Genomic DNA, 10,523 nt, shown 5'->3' on the forward strand with positions numbered 1-10,523 from the left:
GGTTATTTTTGAGATAAGGTCTCACATTTATGCCAGGGTCAGCCTGGGCTACAGTCTTCTTATTTGTGCTTCCCGGCATAGCTGGGATTCTATAGAACTGAGCCACCATGCCCAGTCTCTCTTTTTAAAATTTACATTTTTATGATCTGATTTTGCTTGTTTTATTTTGCTTGGTAAACTTATTGTCTGTCCCATCATAACATAGCACCGGGAAGCCGGGGCCCTTGTGTATCTGAGTCCCTGGAACAGCAGCAGGAGCATCAGCATGCAGCAAATGTGATCTGAAGACTAGGTCAGGTTTGTATAGGAGGCCACACATTTCTCAGGTCATGTATATCAAAGTCCACACAAAGCTGGGAAGGTGTACCAGTGAAGCCCCAGGAGTGGGAGGGTGGTTATTGTAACTATCCATTAGTTCAACAGGCTTCCTATATTTAGAGTGCCAGACATAAGCTTTGAAGTTGAAGGTGATTCTTTGCAATCAGATTAATTGAAGGGGGAGCGAATTACAAGTACTATTGGGTTTTTTATAAAGTGAGGAAATGTGTGTGGAAATACAGCTGGCAGAACACAGCTTTGGCAGGCCAGGAGTCTCAGAGTTGTTCTTATGCAACAGTGACGCTTTGAGGGCAGCTACTTAGCTATTACCAGGAGGAAAGGTAGTCCAGATCACAGACTCCGTGAAAAATATTTGTTTAGTTATTCTAGCTCAGTCTAGAATGCAGGTACCACAAAACGTTTGGGAGCAAAATCAGCTTCAAGGCAGCTCTCTCTTCATAATGCAAAAGAAGCCATTCAGTACAAGGGAGCATAATGACAGCCAGTGGATTGGGTCTTTGCAGGTACTTTTTTGTTTTTTTAATTTTTATTTTATTCATATGTGCATACAATGTTTGGGTCATTTCTCCCCCCTGCCCCCACCCCCTCCCTACCCCTACTCTTCCTCTCCCCCACTCCCTCCCTCTCCCCCACTACCCTCTTTCTACCCAGCAGAAACTATTCTTCCCTTATCTCTAATTTTGTTGTAGAGAGAGTATAAGCAATTATAGGAAGGACCAAGGGTTTTTGCCTGTTGAGATAAGGACAGCTATACAGGGAGTTGACTCACATTGATTTCCTGTGCATGGGTGTTACCTTCTAAGTTAATTCTTCTTGAACTAACATTTTCTCTAGTTCCTGGTCCCCTTCTATTGGCCTCAGTTGCCCCAAAGTATCTGCTTTAGTTTCTCTGCATTGAGGGCAACAAATGCTATCTAGTTTCTTAGGTGTCTTACCTATCCTCATATCTTCCTTGTGTGCTCTCACTTTTATCATGTGCTCAAAGTCCAATCCCCTTGTGTGTTTGCCCTTGATCTAATGTCCACATATGAGGGAGAACATAACATTTTTGGTCTTCTGGGCCAGGCTAACCTCACTCAGAATGATGTTCTCCAATTCCATCCATTTACCAGCAAATGATAATATTTCGTTCTTCTTCATGGCTGCATGAAATTCCATTGTGTATAAAAACCACATTTTCTTAATCCTTTCGTCAGTGGTGGGGCATCTTGGCTGTTTCCATCACTTGGCTATTGTGAATAGTGCCGCAATAAACATGGGTGTGCAGGTGCCTCTGGAGTAACCTGTGTCACAGTCTTTTGGGTATATCCCCAAGAGTGGTATTGCTGGGTCATATGATAGATCAATGTTTAGCTTTTTAAGTAGCCTCCAAATTTTTTCCAGAGTGGTTGTACTAGTTTACATTCCCACCAACAGTGTAAGAGGGTTCCTTTTTCCCTGCATCCTCGCCAACACCTGTTGTTGGTGGTGTTGCTAATGATGGCTATTCTAACAGGGGTAAGGTGGAATCTTAGTGTGGTTTTAATTTACATTTCCTTTATTGCTAGAGATGGTGAGCATTTTTTCATGTGTTTTTTGGCCATTTGAATTTCTTCTTTTGAGAAAGTTCTGTTTAGTTCACTTGCCCATTTCTTTATTGGTTCATTAATTTGGGGAGAATTTAGTTTTTTAAGTTCCCACTATATTCTGGTTATCAGTCCTTTGTCTGATGTGTAGCTGGCAAATATTTTCTCCCACTCTGAGGGTGGTCTCTTCAGGTTAGAGACCATTTCTTTCGTTGAGCAGAAGCTGTTTAGTTTTATGAGGGTCCCATTTATCTGTGCTATCTCTTAGTTTGCAGGTACTTTTGAGTGCTAAAAAGAAATAAAAACTAAAAGTACTATCCCAGTCAGTTAACAAATTATACACTGGGTGACCTGCAAATAACAGAAAATCATTTCTTACTATTCTAGAGGCTGGAAAGTCCAAAGTCAAGGTGCCAACAGATTCAGTATTTGATGGGGACTGGTCTCTGTGTCACAGAGGGCACCTTCTTCTCAAATGTTGAGAGCAATGAGGGGCTCATAAATAATTAGACATTAATTCTCCCAAAGGCCCTGTCTTCCAATGCTATTATCTTGGTGATTAGAATTTGACATATAAATTACAAGGGAACACAAATACTGAGAGCATACTACTACATTGGATGTGGATTCTGTCATAGGTGCTTTTGGAATATGAAAAGAAGTGGTCTTTTGTTTAAATAATACACATTAATGCATTAATAGCATGTACATCATATACTATAGATTCAATTCACATTTTCAGTCTACTTTTAAGAAAAACCTCTTAATTTAGAGAGTCATGAGTTGACTCTTCTATTTGCAAACACTTTATTCCAGACACAACTAATTAGTAGTAGAAACACACATGTTGGGAGATGTATTTGTTACTTGGGGAATAAGCAGAATTACAAAGGAATCTGCCTAGAGTTAGTTCTGGGAGAGGGGAAGATGAGGTGATTAGCATCCTATCCTGTATACCCAACAGCCCCTTGGTGGGACCATCTATTATTCGCACAATTGCATTTTGTGTTAACATATGTGTTCCCAAAATGCCTGTACTTTTATCTGTGTAGGGACACATGTTTGTTTAATGTCACCAATAACACCACATGTTTATTAACAAGGAAATGGAGCTCCTGAGAAGTTAAATAATTCAGAAAGGTCTTTTTTCTTTTAGACTAACAAGAATTATGACTTCTGACTAAAAAAGACCTGAAATATTTGGGACAAGTTACTGAAGACCCTTGGCTGAACATGTATTTGTTACCCTGGCAACTCACAAGAAGTTGGAATCTCTCAATATTTCCTATAAAGAAGTCATATAAAAAGGAATGCATAAAGTGAATAGATGAAATCCTACCCCACTTTACCAATATCAGCTGGGAACAGGGACAGACACTCACTGACCTTCTCGATCAAAGAATTGGTCAGACCCACCCAGTGCTTCTGCACAGAGAGCCTCTGTCTCTATGTCACAATACTTCCTCACATCAAACCAATTTTGTACTTGTGAGTGTTAGTGATAACAGTCTATAGAGCAAAGTCCATCTGCAAGTAGCATCTAAGCAGACATGTTCCCTAAACCTAGTTCCTTCAGGGCTTTTCCTTGCTCTACTCAGGAGCCTATCTCAGCCAATGAATCACAGCTGATGAAATTATCCAGGGAGTGAATGGACAAAGGTCTCCCTGTACAAGGTATTAAAAACTGACCATTTACCAAAGACATATCATTGACCAAACCCAAGACTGGGAACAAGCTCAGGTACATAACTATGTAAACCAAACTTTGCTTTTAATGAACAGTTCTTAAGTATTCTGAATCATACACAGAGACAACTAAAAAGAAAGTGCAACAAAACCTCCCTTCTCCCTCTCGAGGGTGTGTGTGTCCCAAGTCATCCTTCTGTCTTCAGCCAAGGCTCTACTTCTCGCTGTTTTCATTTCAAGCCACTTTCATTTTCATACTCAGAGCTAGTAAGATTCCAAACAAGCTTGCAATATTACCTATCTCAAAATTTCAAAGTAATGAAGACATTAATATGTTGTTTTAACCAGCTATGGTTTTCAAAAGAAAAATAAAGCCACTGCACGGAGACAATTACAGTAAAATTAAGAGAGACAGATATTTTATTATTTAAATGTGCAGTTTAAAAGTACATATTGAAAGTTACGGCCCATTAACATAAATTATTTTGCAGAGGAAATATCTAATTATCTCTTCCAGATAACAAATATAAATGTGTTTCCACCTAGTCATAATAACTTGCCAGGAGAGAAGTGTGCAATTAGGAACCCAGAGTGTGTCCAACATGGAATGTCTGTGCAATCTGCCTATCGTGTCTCTAGTGTGCTGTTTCTCCTTGCCTCTTTCATAGGACAAGGAAAGAAGAATGTGTTCCATTTTACCATGTTGAAACTGCGTTTTCATAGAAGCAATTATTTGGTCTGGCAAAGGGTAGCAGTTTGTTTTTTGTTTTTGATTTGCAACTATCCTGGTTCTCAGCAGCACACATTCTCAAATAAGAGAGTATTTAAATAGAATTTTTTTTTGGTCTGCAGATTTCATGCCAGAATCGTTAATCTTACTATAGATAAAGGCGAGTAGAATATGGCAAGCTTCAGGTTTAAAATATATACTGAGACAGTTTTGTAATACAAGTAAGAATCCTGGGACCCTTGAAAGGCAGCTTGCCGTGTGGTTCATTTACAGCCCTCACAGAGTAGGTGCTGCACTTGTGTTACTATTTAAACTTATCTCAAGTCCTTATTGGTGTAACAGCAGCAGCAAAACCTGGACTTAGGAAGCTGAAGTCCTGGGTATGCAGCCATCCTCTCAAAGGTATTATTTGCTTATGAGAATCTTTGATTACTGCCAAATAAGGAGCCTGAAGATAAGGGCTTCTCTTGTCAAGAGAATAGAAAAACTCTTCCATGTAAGCAGAGGAAAATAAGCACTTAGTTCACCACTCCCACTTGCATTTTAGGGTGCACTCCAGTATACTGAATTAAATGTAGATTTTAACAATAATGTGCTTCAGAATTTTCCCAACAGCTTCAATTAACATGAAAAATATGGATTGGCACAGGCTAGGGTTTATACTTGACATGTTCTTTCATTTGAGTTTCTTTTGATTGCAAGAAAGGAGTGGCATTCTTTAGTGACCAACAGAATAGGAGTTTGTTGTAAAGATATATGAGGAAGACGGGTGTAGCTCAAGTGGTAGAGTGCCTGCCTAGCAAGTTCAAGGCCCTGAGTTCAAAACCCAGTCTTTAAAAAAAAAGAAAAAAATATATGGGAGAAAATACCACCCAACATCATCTGTGCAGCTGAACCAAACAAGAAAGTCACACCCTGTGGTCTCATGAAAACAAGAATATTTTCGGGAGGATGGATGATGGCTCAAGGCATTCCATGGCTTTTGTAGCTACGTTATTACCACTCTTGCCTCTAGCCCCTGCCACTGTTGTGCTTTCTCCACGCTCCACTATTTCCTAGGAAATCATCCTTTGGAGTGCTAACTGGTAGACCTGCCCATTTATAGCAGGTCCCTCAGAGCAGACCAACTTGTCGTCCTAGCTTGCCTTCAGGTAGGAAGCCCATCCCTCAGCTATGTGACATAGCCAGTGTGACCACAGCCAGGTTCCTGAATACGTGTATAGATGGGCCTTAATTCTTCGCCACACAGCTGCATGAAATCTTCCACAAATGTTGTCAAATTTTGAACTATTCACATTTCTGATACGTCAGGTCTTCTCCAAAAGATTATTGAAACTGTCCGTACTTCACTTTGCCTTTCCAGGACAACTCATAATGACTTAAACCAACATCTCTGGATGTCTAGCATGCCACATACCCACACGTGTCCTGCCAAATTGCAATAATTATAAAAAGTACAGAAAGGACCATGTCCTCTCCAGACCTCCGTTTTTATATATGTGGTGCCTTTCTTAGAATGGCTTTCACCAACTCTTTCCCTTGGATAACCTTTGCTCATCTTTCAAGATTTAGTCCAATCTGTACCAAAGGTACATATTGTTTCTTTCCTGTCCAGCATCTTTTCTTCCTTCTTTTGGTATTTTCTCCTTGAGGAACCCCTGTTCCAGATACTGGGATCCCAAGGCTGAAAGGTTGTTGTTAATCAAGCAATACTTCTTGTTTTCTTAGCTATAGGTGTGGATCAAGAGTGCTCGTGTGACCCAAGCAAGGACAGGAACTTCCAGCCGTCTAGGTCCATTTTATAGAAGTATCAGGAAAGAAGGTCTGTTTGTTTGTATAAAGTTGAACAAATGGTAAAATGTACATCTGGAATTTCTAGGACCATGTCAATGTATGAAAAACCAACATAAATGTAATTGTAGTTTTTGGAAGAAGACAAGCAGACAACAAACTGGGGACTTGGGTCAAACTATAACTGAGTGTAAACTGCTCCTGGGTATTTTCTTTACATAGATTTCCCATTTTTTGCACAAGGGAGATTGATTTGTCTTTTCCTGTCTTCTACCTACAATATATAGTCTGACTAAAATAAGCTAAGATCAGCCAGGCGCTTAGATTTGATTAAGAAACAAAGTGTTTGTTATAACAAAAATTCGGTATGTTTTCTGAACTGAAATTAACATGTTCAGGAATTTAGAAAATACCGTTATTGATCAAATAGTTAAGAATGTGTTTGTCTTTCTTTTGTCACACGATATCTCATATTTTTTATTGTCTTTTCCCACACAGGGCCAGGAGCTCACGGAAGGCTGGGACTGAGTCTCATTTATCTTCCTGTGATCCGTGTCGGATGCATTCTGTCCATATTGCTGTAATTCACTACACATTTGTTGAACAAGTGAAAAAAAATGGATAAAGTTTTACTGTTCAGTAGTAGTATTATCTGAATTGCTAAATCTATACATTTTAGTTCAAAAACCATTCTGAATTTTCCTTATAACCAGTGAAATTTTATTTCTTAGCCAAACCTACAATTTTTCTCTTTAAAGGATTTCTACTGAATTAAAAAAAAATTTAATGAATTTAGCAATGTCGGTAGAATCTGAGCATCATTTAAAAAACTTTAGTCTATAGATTCTATTACAGAGTTTCAATGACATTGAGGATTTTAACCTTTACCCTGGTAAAGGTAGCAAGATGCAAGATTGATCAAAGAGGCTCTCAGTTTCTATGCTGATACTTTGGATTTTATTGTGTAGGCAATTTAGAGCCCTTGAGCAGTAACTGTGCAAGACTCTGCTTAAGAAGGATCACTGCTGGTGGATCCAGGATGCGGGAAGCAGTGGAAGAGATCCCCTGATCTCAAGAATGCACAGGAGCCTGGCAGAGAAGTGATGATGTTCAAGCAGATGGCAGTCGAGTGAATGGAAGCAGCCAGTGCTAAGAAGGAAGGAGACAAATCAAAGATGACCCAAATTTCTAACATGGATGATAGTCATTCGCTAAGACAAAAGTGAATTTAATGAGATAAGGAGATTTGGAAAAGAAACTGATTGTGGGCACATCAAGTTAAAAAAAAAAAAAGGCCTGGCAAAAATAAATCTGTGGGCTCCCTTGAACTTTAGTCTGGTGGGGTTCTGTATCAAGCAGTTGGCTCTTCTTCTTGTGGAATGACCTGTCTGTCCATTCCTGCCCCAGCCCAGGAAGACAAGGATGGCCCCTGCTGAATGTGGGCTTAAGATCCCTCAGTGGAAGCCTGGTGCCTACAATAAGCTTGCCGGTAGTGACATAGGTGGATTGCTGAACTCAGGATGATAACTGTACTTCATGTCCAGGTATTTTTGCATAGGTTTGAAGGAATGTGAAAATGTTTTATTTATGAAGACCAACAGTAAAATTTCCTTAATTTAAGATGAGTCTCCATCATTGTCATCTTGTTCCAGCCCCTTAGCACTGGGCAGAGGTGACATAGACAGACAGAACACAGAAATCTTTCAGCACCGGTGGACAGCCCAGTGTTTGATCACTTGAATCTGAATTCTCCCCCGTCCACCAATAGATGTCCCTGTAGCAAATGAAAGTGTTTTGAAAGGAGTCCAAGGGTGTAATTAAGTGAGACAATACAGATGCCAGAATTTAAACACTGCCAGTTTTATGTAATTTAATTAATACTGTGGAGAGGGAAAAAAAATGCTGGCCTGTGCAAGATTTTAAGAGGGGAAGAGCTGACAACTAAGGGACCTCATTCTGACAGAAACCACAGAGACGAAGACCAGTTCCATGGATGGTTCTATTTGATTAGGGAGAACAACCAAACAGAGTCCTGTTTATTATTTTATGACTGACATTTTACAAGTCCGTGTAATGATCTATAGAATTCCAACAGCACACTGACTGTCCCTTACAAGTGTACCTATCTGAGCAGACAACCTCCACAGATGTCTGTACTCACCAGGCCTCTTTCTTGTGCTGGTGCCCAGACCACAGGGAGGGAGCAAACTTTGAATCAAGATAACAATGTTCTTCCTTAAAAACACAAATAGGCTGGTATTGTTATTATCAGCTTTTTTTTTATTCAGCCAGGACATTTTGATAAATATGCATTTCATCTTCCTCAGAGAAGTAGTGGATATGACTTTAGGTGCAGACTCAAAATCAATTTAGTAATAACTGTAGGTCTAGCTCACAGCTCCCTAAATGAAAATCAGGGAACATGAAAAGGAAGAAAGGCTGTGATCAGCAGAACACTCTAATAACAGCCTGATGTCTCAGGTGGTCTTCTTTAGAGTTTATGGATTTTGAATGAGGGAAAACGGTTTGGGATTTCAAAGCATTGGAGGTTTTCAATTTGTCTTTACTTAAAATGCTTCTTTTTTTCTCTTTGTATTTCACAGTTCCTTTCAGAACATTCATCCATAGCACATAGTAAACATTGCTCTGTGTTCTGTAAATGAAGAACAGAGTGGTGAAAATGGGAGAATGAAAGAGTGAGACACCAAAGAAGGTCACGAGTCACCATTCAACCCATGGTGCAAAATACAGTTCTTCTCTAGACACATCATCAGAAGATTATTTCCTTTTTAATTTTAATTGCATATAGTAAATTGTGTGTAGAAAGGGATTTATCATGACATTCCACATGTGCAGAGAATGCACTTTGAGTACATTCTTGTTGAACAAATTCTTTCACAAAGATAATCAGAACTACATGATAGTCAGAAGAACAGTTTTAGCTAGAATATAGATCCAATATAGCCAAGATAAAATATTGGGAAATTGATCAAATCTTGATGATTGATACAACAACATATATGTCATATAATTCAAATTTAATTTCCTTTATTTTTTTCTTTTGTGGTGTTGGGGCTGAAGCTCAAAGCCTTACACATAGTAGTCAAACACCACCACTGAGCTACACCCCAGCCATATTGCCTGTGTTTTAACTAAGCATCTATAAAAAATGTCCTTCAATCATTCTCAGTGAACATGAGGTTTCAGAAAAGTTCATCTCTGGAGAGCATCTTGGCCAAGTCATAAACACAGCCCTGTGGCTATTGTCTCATCTGAGCAGCAGTTTTGTTCATCCATTGCTGAGTAAGGAACTGACCCTCTCCTTGGCGATTTCAAACAGCAACCTGTGTTATTTGTTCTCAATATGGTACATCAGAAATTCAGGCAGGGCTGGGTGGGGTTGGGGGGCTGGGCAGGGCATTTCGTTTGCTCTGTGAGACACTGGCCAGAGTCAGATGGCTTCATTTGCACATCTGTAGCTTGGAGGAGAAGTGGCAGGTCTGGGACCTTCCACATGTCACTGTTTAGCCCACTTGGGCTACTTGACATGTGGCTGCATCAGGAGAGATTTCCAAGAGAAGCAAAGCTGCAAAAGGTCCACAGAATCCTCTGCTGCAAGCTCATGTTCCGATGCAGACCAGGAGCAGGCCAGGTTCATTCAAGGGGAGGAAAGCAGACACAGCCGCTCAACAGGAGTAGCAAGAATCTCCAGCAGTCCTTATCTTAGTCTTCCAGAATCCCTCCTCTGGCTATGCCTATTTATGTTCTTACCCTCTCCAGATTCCATAGATCTCATCACATTAAGGCATCAGCTCTAACACAAAGCTTGGGATATAACCATGAGTCACACACAGGTTAGACCCAAGAACTAAAAGACAAGTCATCTTCTCGCCACATACTCAGTCCCTCCTCCAGATTCTCCTCCTCAGAAGGGGAAGTGAGAAGCAGAGGGCAGGTCTGGGATTGGTCCTGCCTGTGTCTCCAGTTTCTCTTGTGCACTGCAAAGTGTCTATATCTTCCCCCTGGGAGTAGCTGGTTTGGAGGGTTTTTGATTCTACTCTCTAACTCAACCTTTTTTATAAAAAATGATCTTTGTTTGCAACAGAGTTGTTTTCTAACTGTCCTCAAAATATTGGTAAAAGGAGGAAGGAGACCTTTTTCCATTTTGTACTTTCTTCTATTGAATTCAAACTAATAAAGCTTCTTTCTATCCATTGGATCTTAGTTGCTCCCCAGAGGTCCATGTGGTGAAGGCTTGCTCCCTGGGAGGTACTGTTGGGAGGTGATGAAACCTTTAACAAGTGGGGCCTAGCGGAGGTATTAGGCAGTTTGAGGTATGACCATGGAAAGGGTTGTGAGACCCCAGTTTCACTTCCCTGCTCTCTTTGCTCCCCAGTTTGTGATGGGGTGAG

General features: G+C 40.1%; 1 long non-coding RNA gene across 1 annotated transcript; it reads left to right on the plus strand.

Annotated features, from left to right (window-relative positions):
- Positions 1-589: 589 nt before the first annotated feature.
- Positions 590-6,906, plus strand: LOC141420656 (uncharacterized). Its single transcript, XR_012445169.1, has 3 exons — positions 590-842; positions 6,049-6,142; positions 6,610-6,906. It is a non-coding gene; the product is annotated as an uncharacterized lncRNA (long non-coding RNA).
- The last annotated feature ends 3,617 nt before the right edge of the window (positions 6,907-10,523 follow it).

This window comes from Castor canadensis, chromosome 1, assembly GCF_047511655.1.
Source record: "Castor canadensis chromosome 1, mCasCan1.hap1v2, whole genome shotgun sequence".
Classification (NCBI taxonomy): Eukaryota; Metazoa; Chordata; class Mammalia; order Rodentia; family Castoridae; genus Castor; species Castor canadensis.